General features: G+C 39.0%; 1 long non-coding RNA gene across 6 annotated transcripts; it reads right to left on the bottom strand.

Moving 5' to 3' along the window:
* Positions 1-6,251: 6,251 nt before the first annotated feature.
* LOC148877217 (uncharacterized) lies at positions 6,252-12,247 on the bottom strand. 6 transcript variants are annotated; one of them, XR_016113414.1, is made up of 9 exons: positions 12,059-12,213; positions 11,718-11,906; positions 10,879-10,940; positions 10,703-10,761; positions 10,469-10,612; positions 10,097-10,292; positions 8,722-8,804; positions 7,253-7,346; positions 6,252-6,434 (listed from the first exon to the last, which is right to left on the bottom strand). It is a non-coding gene; the product is annotated as an uncharacterized LOC148877217 (long non-coding RNA). The 6 variants fall into 6 exon arrangements; XR_016113413.1 differs by lacking the exon at positions 10,097-10,292 and having other exon boundaries at positions 8,040-8,804; positions 10,469-10,626; positions 10,703-10,764; XR_016113415.1 differs by lacking the exon at positions 10,097-10,292 and having other exon boundaries at positions 10,703-10,764; positions 12,059-12,203.
* Positions 12,248-16,773: the final 4,526 nt, after the last annotated feature.

Below are 16,773 nucleotides of genomic sequence, written 5' to 3'. Positions count from 1 at the left end.
TCAAAGGTCGTTTGCTTTATTAGCTTGGTCTGAGGTTGGGTAGGCCGTGGTTTCTTCTTTAAACATCAAATCTGGGGAAAAAGGGGAGCGTGCATTGGTTAGTGTAGGATGTTGGCATGTTGCTGGCATTCATCACATCTTAGGACCAACTCAACCACATCTGCTTTCGTGGTGGGCCAATAGTACCTTTGTCATAAGGCTTTCTGAGCTAGGACCCGGCCTCCCAAGTGTCCTCTATAGAGCCCTTCATGGATTTCCTGTAGCACTTGGTCTACTTCAATTTGTCATAGGCATCGCAAATAGGGCAATGTGAAGGACCTTCTGTAGAGCAGCTCACCCACTATCACATAGCGAGCTGCATTTCTTTCTTTTGGCAATATTCCTTATCTTATGTAGTTGAAGATTGGGTCTATCCAGCTCGACTCTGTAATATGTGAAAAATATTCTATAGACCAGCTGTGGACAGCTCGTCTAACCTGCATTTTATAGACTTAGCGAGGTTGGCAGACTTTATTGCTGAGTGCCTCAGAGGTTGATCGATCAAGACAACAATGGTATGGGCCTAAAAGTAGGGCCTTAGTATCTGGGTTGCTAGCACTAACGCAAAGGCGAGCTTTTCTATATCAGGATATCTTACCTCGGCAACATGTAGAACCTTGCTTATGTGGTATACTGGTTGTTGTATCCTGTTGACTTCTCTTACTAGGACCGAGCTAACCACCTTGTCACACATAGAGAGGTAAAGTTTGAACTCGTCCCTGGTCTCAGGTTGGATTAACAGGGTAGGCAAACTAAGGTATCTTTTCAGCTCATCAAAGGTGAGGTGTTGTACAAAGGTGGAGGGGCTTGTCTTTGAGTCAAGCTTTGAGGTGGCAACCTATTTTTCTTCGTGGTGAGCTGTTGCGCCTGCTCCGAGATGACCTGCTTCTTCTAGGAGATTTACTTCTCTTATCTTTGTTGTTGCTTCTTGTCTCTTCCTCAGCTTGCTTTCTCTTTCCGATCAGCTTGGACCAGCCTGACTTACCACTTTGCTACTTACCTTACTTTCTTCCTTGTTCACTTTGTTTCCTGATGCCTCCCTAGTTGGAGTGGGCTAGCTTTTCTTCCTAGCATGACCTTTAGAACAACTCATCGTGTCATGCACCTCAACTTCACTTGGACGGATCGTAACTGCCACAAAAATCTCTCAATTGACACCTTAACTCGCTTGAAAATAAGGAAACAGCTCCACAAAGAGCTCAAGGTTGTTACCCTAAGCCCCCAGAGTCCAGGGATCTATATAAAACGTCCAAATCCACCCAGAAAGGTATGTGCAATGATATACTCTAACTCTCTCACACGTTCTCAAGAGATTCCAATAGTAACTTAAGCATTAGAGTGTTCTTCCCGGGTAAAACTACCTGGGCACTCTCATCCTTCTCACTTCATAGCTCGCTTCAGCTCAGACACATAGACATCAGCTCGGCCGTACAACTTAGCACTACCAAATCAGAACCTTGTTCGAGCCAAATCACAAGACATGAGGGAAAGGTCAGATTGTGCATCGTCAATTCTAAATACATTGGTCTAGATCAACTCAGAGTTGGAAATGGATCAAGTTTGGAAATAACTCATGTTGGTACTACTCGTGTTGGTACTACTTGGAAATGAATTGCTCATTTCACTGTTGATAATAACGTTTTCTTTGAATTTAATCTATCTAACTTCTATGTGAAGGACCGGAACTGGAAGAAAACACTTCAGGAAGGAATAACTGATCATGGTCTCTACGAATTACAATCCGAACCAGCATCTTACATTGGTGAACATGTTGATTTGGATACATGGCATCAAAGATTAGGCCACCCATCATCACCAAAAATAATCTTCCTGTTTTATTGAATAAAGAATCTTCATTTTGCTTAGCCTGTCAGCTTGGAAAAGGGCATCGTTTACCTTTTCTACCTAGTTCATTTCAATTTACATCTCCATTGGAACTTGTATACTCAAATATGTGGGGACCTGCCCCTATTACTTCAAATTCGGCTTTTCATTATTATGTTTCATTTGTTGATAGATTTAGCAGATATACATGGATATTTTCTTTAATAAATAAGAGTGATGTGGCCTCTGTTTTTGTTACTTTCAAAATCAAGTTGAAAATCTCTTCAATTGCAAAATAAAATTGTTTCAGACATATGGTGGCTCTGAATGCAAGCCTTTGAAACCCTTAAATAAGAGTGATGTGGCCTCTGAATACACCCTGTCCCCACACTCCTCAATAGAATGGCATGGCAGAACGCAAATATCGCCATAGTGTGGAATTTGGTCCTACACTCTTATCTACTGCTTTAGTACCGAAATCCTATTGGTTTGAGGCCTTTCATAATAGATTACCTACTAAAGTTCTCAATTACAAATCACCGACGGAATGCTTATTTGGATGCAAACCTAATTATCTCTCTCTCCGAACATTTGGGTGTGAAGGCTTTCCATATATACGCTTATATAATGATCACAAGCTGAATTTTCGTAGTACATCTTGTGTCTTCATTGGCTACTGTAACAACACCAAGGGATTCAAGTGTCTTCAGACGGATTTATATTTCTCGTCACTTGGTGTTTAATGAGAAAATTTTCTCATTCACTGAACAGCACCGGTGCAACTCTCCACCATCACAGCATTGTCCTACTCTTGGACCGCTGCCACTTGTTCGTTTGCTGCCATCATCACCATATCCACCGTCACCATCATCCCCTTCACCATCCCATCACTCTGTCTCACCACCACCTCGCCTGCAACCTCTCCATGACATTATCTTTCACACCAGTCCTCTTTCCTCTCTTGAACCCCAACAACCCCCAGATCCCTCATCACCTGAACAACCACTCACCACTGAACCACCATCGGATGTTGCTCTTCCATCTACAACACCACCAAACCTGCACAACCATCATCCCACATCACATGAACAGTCATCCCCTCCACCTTCCGTTTCACTGGAACCCGCTCCAATTGCCCCACCTCCTCCTATCACTCGTTCCCATCCAATGCTCACCTGATCTCTTATGGGAAATCTCAATCCAAAACTCTACCACTCCACCAAGTACCCCTTGTCCCTTGACAACACTGAACCCAAAACTATCCACCAAGCTTTCTCGCATCCATAGTGGCGTGCAGCTATGCTGAAAGAATTAAATACACTTCTTCAAAATGGCATCTGGTCCCTTTGTTCTCCCCCTCCCAATGCCAATTTTGTGGATTGCAAGTGGGTCTTTCGCATTAAACGAAAACCCGATGGTACTATTGATCGATTCAAAGCTTGTTTAGTGGAAAAGGGATGTACCATTGATCGATTCAAAGCTCGTTTAGTGGAAAATCAATTCACTCAACATGAAAGCCTTGACTATGCAGATACTTTCAGCCTAGTTATAAAACACATTACTGTACAGATAGTTCTTCATAATGCTCTCTAAAGACTGGGTGCTATGCTAACTTGATGTCAACACCGCTTTCCTTCACGGTGATTCATAAGAGGTTGTCTACATGTGTCATCCCCCATGCCCCACTGACAGCGCTCATCCTACTCATGTTTGTCATTTGTGAAAAGCATTATATGGGCTCAAACAGGCACCTAGGGTCTGATATCAAAAACTTAGGTGGTTTCCTTAGGGATTTTGGATTTCTTGCCTCTGTTATTGATTCCTCTCTATTTATACATCATTCTTCACTTGAGACCATGCTTGTTCTGGTGTATATTGATGACATAATTGTCACGGGATCCAATTCTGCTGCAGTCTCTACTCCTATCTCTTCTTTGGGTCGTGTTTTCTCCCTCAAGGATTTGGGCTCTTTTCATTATTTTCTTGGGAAAGTCCTCCACACCTGTCATTCACTTCACTTATCTCAAGACAAATACATTGCTGATTTTCTTCACAAGACATAGATGGCCTCTGCAAAACCGGTTACCACTCCCATGGCTGCTGGTTCCACTCTTTCCAAAGATGTTGGTTGTCCACTTGCCAATCCCACAGAATACAAGCAAATTGTAGGAGCACTTCAGTATGTTAGAATCGCACGTCCTGAAATCTCCTTCACAGTGAACAAGTTATGCCAAGTTTTACACCACCCCACTTTAGATCACCTCCACACTCTCAAGTGCGTCCTTCGATATTTGAAGGGCACGATTGACCTTAGCCTCACTTTCACCTCCTCCTCATTCCACCTTTCAGCTTTCTCAAATGCTGACTGGGCAGGCTGTTGAGATGATAAGAGGTCTCATGGTGGCTTCTGCATTTATATTGGACCCAATCTTATCCTTGCTGAATGTTGGACCGAGTGGCCTTAGGCCCTCGATATTTATCATCCTCAACGTATAGGATTATCCGTAGGCCAACGGGAATAACCACGTGATCGATGGAGTATTTGCTCTATATGAATCAATATACACACACAATCAACACCTCTTTTCAATTATTATTATTATTTATTATTTTCCTATAAAATAAAATTTGTTTTGACTTATCTCTTTTAAACTTGGTCCACTAGAGTAGTTGTTGGTTAAGAAAATGTCTCAGGACAAGTGTCTCATCCCAGGAGGCTAATCTCAATTGTTTAGAGAGATTTGTGAGTAGTTCTTATCCATTGGAATAAACTCAACAGTCATAAAAGAATCTATAAATAGAACCCAAAATATTGAGGAGTGCACTTGAACTAAGAACATCTCTCTCTTTCGGCATAACACTCTCTTAATCTCTCTTTATTATTAGCAATTCCAATTGTATTAGAAAATACCCTCCACTTTGGGCTGTTGAAGAAGTTTGGGCCCCATGTCTATACTTGGCAAGAGTTCCCGGATTTTCACATTGTATCATCACAACCTTCGCTGAATTGCATGTAACCCTGATGAGGGCAGCGCTTTTGGTAAACGTAGGAAATTCACGAAGAGATGAGGGCGGTATCTCCCCCAAAGGCTGAAGAGAAGACAAATCCAAGTCTTGGAGTTCCTATCAAACCGACAACATTGACAGACAAACCCACAACCGTTATAAGCAAACCCATCCTGTCAGACGGACAACCTTGACAGACACAAACCTAGAATCATACAAGCAAACCCAAGCAATAACTAGAAGAGATTATTTAATTTACTAGTTCATATTAGTAAAGTAACATGAATCTCAGAAGGATTCTATCACTTAGTGTCTTAGTTATCCTCTTATCAGTAGTTGTTTCATAATGGTATTATCTTGTTTGGAGTTTGTTCTTTAGAACTCTATCTTGTATGATTATAAATATTTATTAATATTAATGATAAACACAAGGCATTTACCCAAACCATTGTGTGAACTGTCATGGTATGAGAGCCACCACGATGGCTTCTTTCTCTTCTTCTCCTCCTATCTCAGCCTTCTCTAACCTAGAAACCACAACCTTGTCTTCCACTTTAAACGTCTTCCACTGTCTATCCATTAAGCTTACAGGTGATAATTATTTGGCCTGGAAAGAACAGTTCTTTCCAATTTTCAAAATCCATGAAATAGAAGGTATACTTGATGGTTCAATACCATGTCTAGCCAAAGAAGTTTCGGACCCAACCAAACTATAAGAAATTTGACTTCTAGAAATGGAAAAAACCATTGCTAAAAGTCTTTAAAACCGTTGCTAGAGACTTATAGCAATAGACTAGCGATGGACACAAAACCGATGCTTCTTCCACCGTGACAATAGGTTCCAGCAACAGTTTGAAAACCATTGCGAAAGATATCATTTAGCAACAGACATGACCATTGTTATAATCTTAATCTTTTGCAACGGACACTAGACTAACCATTGTTAAAAAGGTTATAGCAACGGAAAAAAACCGTGGTTAAAACAGTGCAAAAAAGAAATTGGATGATATGTAACTATGGTCATTCTAAAAAACCGTTGCTAAATGATATCTTTAGCAACGGTTCATCATGAAAACCATTGCCAAATGATATCTATAGCAACTGTCTCTTATGAAAACCGTTGCTAAATGATATCTATAGCAACAGTTCATATTAAAATCCGTTGCTAAATGATACCTACTAGCAATGATTAACAAGAAAAGCGTTGCTAAATGATACCTATTAGCAACAATTCATCATCAAAATCGTTGCTAAAAACTATTTATAACAATGATTTTGTTGATAAACCTTTGCTATAACATGATTGCTATAAAGAATTAATCTTGAAAAACCAATACTATAAATTATCTTGCAAAACTATGATTTTCCATTGTAACCATTACTAAAGGCACACTACTCAAATAAATTTCTTATTCAAATTATCAAATGCTATTACAAAGTACATTTATCACTTGTCAAGAATACATGAACAAGTGTCCTTAAAAGAAAAAAAACAAACTTCAATGCCTTGCTCCTATGTTCAACCAATAATGGCTGCTTTAATGTTATACCATTTCCTTTTGAACCTGCAAGAATTAACAAGTAAAGCATGAGTAATATAGGCAGCCAACATCAAATGCCCTTCCCCCCAATAATTTTCTCAAAGAACTACATAAATGCAAAATATTGTTCTAATTTGTAAGAGAGGACAGGATAAAAAACGAAATCATTTGAAGGAACATAAAGAGTAACTCAATTTGCTAAAACCATCACTAAGAAGAGCTTGACAACAATCTCTTAGGTCATGCTTGGTTTCAAAGAAAAGTAGGGAAACCTATGCTAACCTAGCATAAGGTTCCCTACCTTTGTTTCAAACCAAAACCAGCCTTATTGAATACAATGTAGTAATACAACAAACTCTAGTGATTCACTCAAGACAAGGTAGTCTAAAATAGGGATGTTAGAAAATGGAGGATCCAATTATGCATCAAAGGTTCCATGTATTCAAGAATGTTAGTGAAACAAAGGGACAACACGGACACATCCCACAAAGGTCAGGAAAGGAAAAGATACAAAAAGAAGATAAAATAAGGAATATCTTGAGTAGAATCTGACAACCCTAATATATTTCTAATACTAATGGTCCAGCCATGTACTGGAGTTTCATTGTGAAGAAATCAAGTGGGTCCCTCACTTTCCAAAACAACTTTCTTTTTCCAAAAAGAAAAGAAATGGGGCACCTCAAACAAGGTGGAGACCCATGGGCCTAGGTCAGCATCAGAAAACCCAATTTTACAAGGGCAACAAATGATCAGTTTATCCAGAATTAGAATTAAAATCTCATCCAGTTGGCAGAAAAAAGAATCAAAAGAAACACCATAACAACCCAAACCAATGGCCTCACCTGTTCCTAATTACCCTTGCTTGTAGCAACCAAGGGAAGTTTAGCAACTTTCCATCCAAAAATACGAAAAATTCCAGCTGAAACTACGAATAAGCTAAAAAGGTACAAGAAAAAGACATGAGAAAAGCTTAAAATGAATTATTGCCAAAACCACAACTAAAAGGAAATTCTTACTTTATTGTTAATATTGCACAATACATCCCTCCAAATATAGCCATTTTAGTTCTTTTAAATGGACAAAGCAATGAGTTCTGATAATAGTTAATTCCAGACAGACCATTGGATCCTATTTCAGTTTTCTCAATTACTTATCATATTTTCCTCTTTTACATAGGTCGAACAAAATCTGATTTCAACAACCCATAACAATAGCGTGAAAATTGTCCAATTCATAGTATTTGTTATCCTAAATTGTAAATACAATAAACATCTACCAAAGAATACAATAATCTAAGCATAGAAAATACTTATGCCTTGATCATAGGTTTATCATGCATGAGAATTACCATATAACAATCTGTAATTTAGTCAATAGTATAATGCTGATTATTGTTAAAGATAATAATATTTTAGCACAATTTTAACAAACTACCAAATCTAAGGGTTTAAGTATAATATTTCAGTATAAAACCCCCCGACAGTAAAATCAATACGTGTAAATTTCTGAAGCTCAAAATTCAGCATAACATAGAGATAAAAACAAAATGTCTACCAGTAAAAACATTAGAGAAACTGAAAACAAGTAGAAAATATCTAACAAGATACAAAGGAAAGTATCTTTGCTCACCCATAAACCATGGATGGAAAAAGGTCACAATGTTATGGTCACACCATCCGGCAACGCACTGCAGCGCAGTCATGGAAGCAGCACGCACAGCAACAGGCACCGCCTGGCAGCGCCGCACAGCAACGCGCACCGCACGCACCACGCACACGCCCAGCACCGCATGGCAGTGGCACCATGAGCCGCACGCACGCACTGCACGAAAACGGCAACGGCACCGTGCGCACGCACCACGCAGCGGCGGCACTATGAGTCGTGCGCACGCACCCAACAGCAGCAGCAAAGCGGGGCCCACACGACAACTCATAGGGGTGGGCCCACCCTTATCTGGACACGTCAAGAGAACTCACCGCCAGTCTATCTTATCCCTTATCTTATACTTATCCTTTCTTAAGTAAGAGTTGTGTTACCATTAAGAGTAGGTAATTAGGAGTTTGAATTCAAGTTAGAATTTGAGTTTAATTAGGAATTCCCTTCTGTAATCTCCTATTTAAGGAGCCACAAATTGAAATAAAGGCATTCAGTTTTTTTCAATCAAGAAAAGAGTGAGGAGAGTTCGAGTGGTCTCTTGGACAAATCACCCCAAGGGAGAGTTCGGGTGGTCTCTCGGACAAATCACCCATCCAGTGTCCGCAATAGGGTCTGCACGCAAGGGAAGGTGCAAGGGAAAGTAGGGCTTTCTCACCGTGGACCGACCGTGACGAGATCCTATGCCCGGGCCCATAACACACAACCTGTTGTTGAATGAACTATAGGATCAAAGCAATCCTAAGAAACAAAGAAGAGACACAAATAATTAGAAAATGACTAACAATACTTTGCACATGCCAAATCAAATAACTATAAGAAGTCTCCATATATTTAAAAAAAAAATCCAAAAGCTTGGTAGATTAAAAAAACAATAACCAAGAAAATTAACTTACAGATTCATTGCTAATAAAGGCATAACATTTTAATCAATTGTTTTCTAGATGGAATTCATCTTGCTTAGTTTCATTAGGTGAAAGAAAACACATTAATTGTTTTCTAGATTTAGCAAAGGCACAAGCAAACATATGAAGACACACAGAAACATGCACCTATTGTTATTAATGACATAATGAATTTATACCAGTCTTAACCAGAGTAATAGGGATGTAAGGCAGAAGATCTACAGCTAGAGGATGGAAGGAAAACAAAGATATTAATGTTTATTCCCTTTTAGTCTAAAAAACTACCCCTTGTCAAGAAACCTCCAATAGCCTAGTTATATCTTCATGGTAGTATCATGGGCAACGAAGGTCCATCTAGAGAAGTGGACTTTCAAAAATTTAAAGATTTATGGGCACTATACTCATGTCTAATAGGATGGCCAACTCTACAAGGGCATAAGTAATTATTGTACTACAGGGCATTCAACTAGCCAAGTCCATGAACTATAAGAACTTGGACTACTAAAGGAGGCTCACATGTTGTCATATGATGGCAAAATGTAGTCCTGGTTGTTGGTGGAAGGACTGTTTGGCTGCACTGAGAGATTGATAATGTCCATGCCATCCTGAACAACCTATTTGTGTGACCATTAAACAAGCAATTAAACAACAAAAAATGAGAAAGTATTAAGCAGAAGCGTTAAGTTGATAGGAACCATGAATTGCATCATTGTTCCAGAAAGAGAAGGCTTAGAGGTTGGAATCAATTTTCACTGTTTGAAGTGTTGGACATTATATACTTTTTGTTTTGATAATACAATGAATCTTGTTATCTATCAAAAAAAGCATTGAAATATAGTTGAACAATGGTACAAATGCATTCAATAAAATGCGAATGCAATATGACCAATTCAACCATCCAACTCTAGAAAATTATTAGTTGCATCACAATTAAGATAAATGAACTTAAATCTTAACTATGAGGTATAGATTTCAAATTTGGTAAAGAACAAATGTAAATGACCACATGATCAAAAGTAGTGGACGATTCTGAGCATTCATCGAATAAGGAGCAGATATCATTATGCAGTAGCATTTCTCTTCTATTTAGATGATATTTTATCAATCTATTTCTATACTCTATTTTACCGTGACACAGTACACGAGGACTGCAAACAAGTCCCATATTTGGTTCCATTTCAAGGCTCCAATGAGCAGAAAGCTGAAGTTTGTTGCAGTAGTAAGAAACCCATCACTGTAGTAGTAAGCCTATGGCACATTCTAGCAGAACTAGTCCCAAGCTCCAGATATCACTCTTGTAGCCATATTCGTTTCCTACTATTCTCTGGTTGTGGAAAACAAATTCTAAATAAACAACCTTTACTAGACAGCAGTACTTATTTACCAGTAGCACCACAAAAATGCAGAAATATCCTACGAAAAAAGGAGTAATTGTTGCCCATGAATAAGAGTAGAAGTACTAACAAACATGTAGTTGTATGTGCTAACAAAAGTATTTACCAGTCCAGAGGTGTTTGACAATGTAGCACTGACACCAAAGTTAGTTATCTTGACTTCTCTATGATTTATTAACAAATTAGAAGGCTTCAAGTCCCTGTGGATTATGTGCTTGTCATGATGAAGATACAACAAACACTAGAGCATCTGCATGTATGAACCTACAGTTCAACTAGAAGAAAGTAACTACGTGAATCTATAAGTCAAAAATTCAAGGAAGAAACAAACAATACTAACCTGTTTACAGATGGTGGCAAGATATGGCTCTGGAATTATTTTGACTTTCTTAAGAAAATCTGCTAGAGAACCACCATCCATATCCAAGACAATTAATATGCCACCGTTATAATAGAAAGATTGGTAACAAACAACCACATATGGACATTGAGCTGACAATCTGTTTTAAGTCTTACCAAGAACCACCATCCTGTACAATCTGTTTGCAATTATGCTCCTGGATGTTCATTTGTATAACCTAGACCAGATTTGGTGGATAGGAAACTGAATTAGTTGGTGGATCGAAAACTATTATTAAGCCCCCTAAAACTGAATTAGTTAGTGCTTTGGTCGATTGGAAACTAAAAGATGCATACTACTGCTATAAATGGTCAGATCATTTCATTAATCCTTTTTTTTTTTTCAAAGGCCAGATAAATTGTTAATAGGACCCACTAGCAGTTTGGCCCACCTCTGATGACAAGGGAAATCAAATTCAAAGACTATATATGAGGCTCAACACAAAAACCATCAAGAAATCCAAAATGCAGGAATGACCATTCAGTTGACTAATAGTATCATATGCATTGGTAAAAATCTAGCCCATGCATTTGTGCAAATAATCATCATCATCAAAGCCTTGTCCCAACTATTCTAATTTCTAAAAGCATACATCAACAAAAAATTATAGTTTCCAAAGCCCATGCATCATGGTTTCCAGCAAAAAATTAATTTCAATCAATACATAACTTGTGGAACTATAACATCTTTCAGGGCATTATACCAACGGTTAGGTTCCAAGTTCAAATTTTTAAGTACTAAACTTTATTTTGATTTAGATACGAGTCCAGGAGCTAGGATCCAAGCCTGATACTCAACCAATCAACCACATGTTTTTTCAGAACCATAGGGGATTGGTGGAAGACAAGAAAACACAAAAATCAACCTAAAACCCTAAACGTCCAAGAAATCTGAAGAGAGATACGGTCAGAGATTGAAAATAGAGAAAGCCGCTAGAGAGAGTTAATATATTCACCTGAGAAAACCTAGACCAGACTCCTCTGTCCAGAGCTTTAGCGTTTAAGGTTTTGGTGGACTTTCAAACAGTTTGTGGAGAAAAGGAGTTCATCCACATTGTCAGGCCGACCTTCTTAAGTCTTCTCCGCCAATGAGACTTCGTTCAAAAGTAAAAGAAATGGATAGGAAACCCTAGCCACAATGAGATCTGAGGTGTAACAAGGTATTGAAGTAAATCCAACAGGAAAGCTAAGGAAAAAACAGAGGAAACCACAAAGAAATTTAACGAATTTGATGAAAAAATGAGGAAAATAAGATGATAGATCTTCCTAGAGCACACCAGCTTCTGTCGTAGCTTACTCGATTTTTCTAAAGCACTTCTACTTGCACCCCGCAATATATGAGAGAGAGAAAGAGAGAATATGGAGTAGTAGAGGGTGGTCGATGATGTCAGAAAAAGAATGGAGCATGGAGTTTGGGGAGAGGGACAGAAGGAGATCGAATTAGCTCGAGATGAGGGAGGAAGATTGATACAAAGAGATTAGCCATAGAGGGAAATTTGATTTTTGCTCTCGCGCCTATATGTTGGTGGGACATCGATAGTAGCAAGTAGCAACGGTGGATTGGGTGTCAGTTGCTATAAGCAATAAATAGCTATGGACATAGCTACGGTTTGTGTCCGTGGCTTACATATTGCTACAGTTTTTAACCACAGTTTGTTACTTGCAACAGACAAATAAGTCCGTTGTTACAAACCACCATATAACTACGGTTTTGTCTGACCGTGGCTAGAAATCCGTTGCTAGATACTAATTTTCTTGTAGCCAGCCGTATGATACCCAACCCGTCGTACTCATCCTGTGTCAACATTGACCAACCAGTTAATCCTCAGTTGGATAATCTTTTTCCTCTCAGACAGCGTGATCGGACAGATTATTGGACTCAAGACATCGCATGCTATATGAAAAGCTCTTGAGCAAGCTTTCTCTTCTCCGGCTTCATTTTCAACTCATGACACTCAAACAGGGCTCCTCCTCTATTACGGAATATGTTCGACGGGTTAAAAACACTGCTGACCAAATGCTAGCTGCATCAGAACCGGTCCCATTGCGTGATCTACTTCTTAGTATTCTCGGCGGATTGGGATCCAATTTTGATTCCTTCATCACTTCCATCAGCACCAGACCAGATTTCTCCTCCCTAACTATTGAAGACCTTCATGGATTCCTATATAACTTAGAGGTTTGGCTTTAACAGCACCATCCCCCCACTCCTGAACCTCTTGCTCCCACGACCAATATTGTAACTTCGTCACAACCTTAGCAACACCCGCAGCATCTGTTCCAACAATAGCAGCTCCAATTCAACTCCAAGAAAGGGCGTGATCGAGGATCTAGGGGGTGTGGCGGCCGCGACAACTTTATGAACTCTCACCAAAACTTTCGACCATTCCTGCAATTCAACCTTGGATGGCCACAAAATTTTCAGTACCAACAAGTTGATAACTTTCCTGTTTGGTGTCAACTATGTAATAAGGCCAACCACACGGCCATGCAATGTTACCAGCGTTATGAGATTGTTCTCTCCAGGGGTTTCAACAGCAACAACAACGCATCCACTTCTGGCTCTCAGGTGTTTCAAGCCGGATTACCCCAACATTAGTCCTATGATTCTATTTGGTATCTTGACTCGGGAGCCACCTCCCATATCACATCAGATTTGATCAATCTTTAGACTCGCTCATACTATACTGGTTTAGACCAAATTCGCATCGCAAATGGATCAGGGTTGGGTATTTCTCATGTTGGTTCTTCCTCTTTCACATACAATGATCCTACTTTTCTTTTAAATCATTTGTGTCATGTTCCCTCCATTACTAAAAAATTGTTATCTGTCAGTCAGTTTACTCTTGACAACAATTTCTTCTTTGAGTTTCACCCATCTTGCTTTCTTGTGAAGGATCAATCCTAGGGCAGTATCCTCCTACACGGAACCCTTAAAGATGGTCTCTATCGACTATCTTCTCCTTTGTTTTTTGTTGGTACAACTTCCTTAGATGCATGGCATGCTCGCATGGGACATCCAAAACTCACAATTGTTCGGTGTCTTCTTTCTACTTTTCGTTTACCACATTGCAATAGCTTCCATTTCATAATGTTCATGAATGCTCTAAGCAACCATTAGGTTTAATATTCAAACATTTGGAGAACTTCCCTTGGCATTTCTTTTAATGGATATTGATATTACATTATTTTTATATATGATTTTAGTTATTTCACATGGATATATATTTTCTCGTCACATTGTGTTCTCAGTCTTAACTAAGGGGTGAATATCATACTTTTTCTTCTCATTTTTCCAAATGTGGTATTGATCTCCGGTCTCTTGTCTACACACACTCATGCTCAAAACGGTGTCCCAAAGCGCAAACATTGCCACATTATTGAAACTGCTCTTGCCTTGATGTTCAAAGCATTCATGCCATTCTCTTTCTAGGATTATGTGGTTGATACTACTGTCTACCTCATCAACAAGCTTTCCACTCCTTTTCTTGGTAATCTTCCCCTCATGAGAAACTCTTTCGCAACTCTCCCGACTATGCTTCTCTCAAAATTTTTGGTTGTGCTTGTTACCCTTTTCTTCGCCCTTGCAACTCTCACAAGTTTGCTTATTGATCCTCTTAACATACCTTCCTTGGTTACAACTTTCACCATAAGGGTTACTTATGTTACAATCCGCTCACTAAATGGATTATCATGATGTTGTCTTCGATGAGCGACTCTTTCCCTTTGCGCCATGCTCATCATCTCCTCCCTTTACTTCCTCCCAGGATTCTAGTACAACCATCATTGCTCCCCCTCTCATATTTCCAATTTCTTCCCCCGAACTGACCCAAACTACTCCTCCCTCATCTTCCACTATTTCAACACCTTTGTCCTCTCCACCTCCGTGATTTCACTCCCTTAACTTCATCCTGCGTGCCACTCATCCTATTTCAGCTCCCACTTCTTATTGCCCATAGTAGTCCACTCGACACCCTCTTCCCCATGCCTTCCTTTCATTATCCTCCACCCCATCTGAACCAACAAGCTACTCCCAAGATGTTCAGCATCAAGATTTGCGGACAGCCATGAGCGATGAATTTGATGTGCTTATGCGCAGTGGTACATGGGAGTTAATACCACCCTCTCCTCGTATAAATGTTATAGGTTGTAAGTGTGTTTATCGCCTCAAGTATAATGTTGATAGATCTTTTCAACGATACAAAGCTAGGATTATCGTTGAACGGTACAAAGAAGTTTGACATTAATAATGCATTTTTATATGGCAACCTTGGCAAAGAGGTTTATAAGAAATAGCCTCAAGGGTTTGCCAACCCTTAATTTCCCTCTCATGTATGCAAACTATGAATGGCACTCTATGGGCTAAAACAGGAACCACGTGCATGGTTTCATAAGCTTAGTTCCACATTATCAAACTTTAGTTTTATCCCTTCTAATGCTAACTCCTCTCTTTTCATTTACAATCAACATGGTGTGAAAATATTTGTGTTGGTTTATTTTGATGCTTATTAGTTACAGCTAGTATTGCAGGTGCTCTCTCTCAGTTTGTTCACTCCCTAGCTGATATCTTTGCCTTCAAAGACCTCGGTGCCTTGCATTTCTTCTTAGGCATCAAAGCAATCTAAACTGATAATGGCGACTGTCTCTCTAAACAGAAATATATTCTTGATCTCCAGTTAAAGTGCAAGATGGATGGTGTCAAGCCAATGTCCACTCTGGCTCCTCAAATTTATCTCTCTCCAAAGCTAATGGCACACCACTAGCCGATCCATCTGAGTATCGAAGTGTAGTAGGTGCTCTCTAATATGCCACTCTTACTCGACTAGAGATATCATTTGCAGTAAACAAAGCCTGTCAATTCCTACAATCCCCCACTGATGTTCATTGGAGCTTCAAAAAATGTATCCTCTGCTACCTCAAATGTTTTCTTGACCATGCTCTTCTTTTCAACTCCACTTCCTCAACTTCTCTCATTGGTTTTTGTGACACTGACTGGGCCGACTTCCTTGACGGTCATCGCTCCACCAACAAATATGCTGTTTATCTTGCTGGTTTTTGTGACACAAATAGGCTGAGTTCCAAACTCTGGCTAAGTTTACTATTGAAATTGTGTGGTTGCAGTCCCTACTCACTAATTTGGTAGTATCTCTCTCCTCACCTCTTGTTATGTGTGACAACATCAGTGTCACCTATCTTGTTGCCAACCCCATATAACATTCTCGCACAAAACATGTTGAGATTGACTTCCATTTCATGTGAGGTCGGATTATTCGTGGTTTACTTTGCATCAAACACATCAATTCGGCTGACCAAATTGCATGCGTCTTCACCAAGAGCTTGTCTTCCACACGATTTCATCATCTTTGATCCAAACTTAATGTGGTTTCTCACCCATTAAGTTTAAGGGGGCGTATTAGTAAAATAACATGAATCTCAGAAGGACTCTATCACTTAGTGTCTTAGTTATCCTCTTATCAGTAGCTTGTTTCCTAATAGTGTTATCTTGTTAAGAGTATGTTCTTTACTAAAACACTATCTTGTATAATTATAAATATTGATTAACATCAATGATAATTTTTTTAGCCCAGACGCATCAAGCTGTCACTCTTGATGAGCTCGTATAATTATAAATATTGATTAACACTATCGGGCGTATTATATTGTATCATCTTGTATAATTATAAATATTGATTAACACTATCGTGTGTATTATATTGTATCATTGGGTTTCCAAAGCACCTGTTTAAAGATGTTTTTGAAAAATCATTTTTTTCATATATTAAATAATATATATATATATATGAAATTTCTATTACCCATTAATAAAAATGAGAATGATTCATTGCTTATCATCAAAAGACCCTGATTTGATATTTCCGCTTTTACCCATATTATCAAAAGACATTTTCATTTTTATCCTTTATCAAAACATCAAAACACCCTGAGAAGAAAGTTGGTTTATACGTGTTAAAATGGCAACAGAATTCGCAAACATGAGAGCTGTAGTTTATT

Source organism: Nelumbo lutea, chromosome 1, assembly GCF_056320005.1.
Source record: "Nelumbo lutea isolate HS-2025 chromosome 1, American lotus-T2T, whole genome shotgun sequence".
Lineage (NCBI taxonomy): Eukaryota > Viridiplantae > Streptophyta > Magnoliopsida > Proteales > Nelumbonaceae > Nelumbo > Nelumbo lutea.
Note: the sequence above shows the minus strand (reverse complement) of the source record. Positions and strands in the feature narration are given on the sequence as shown.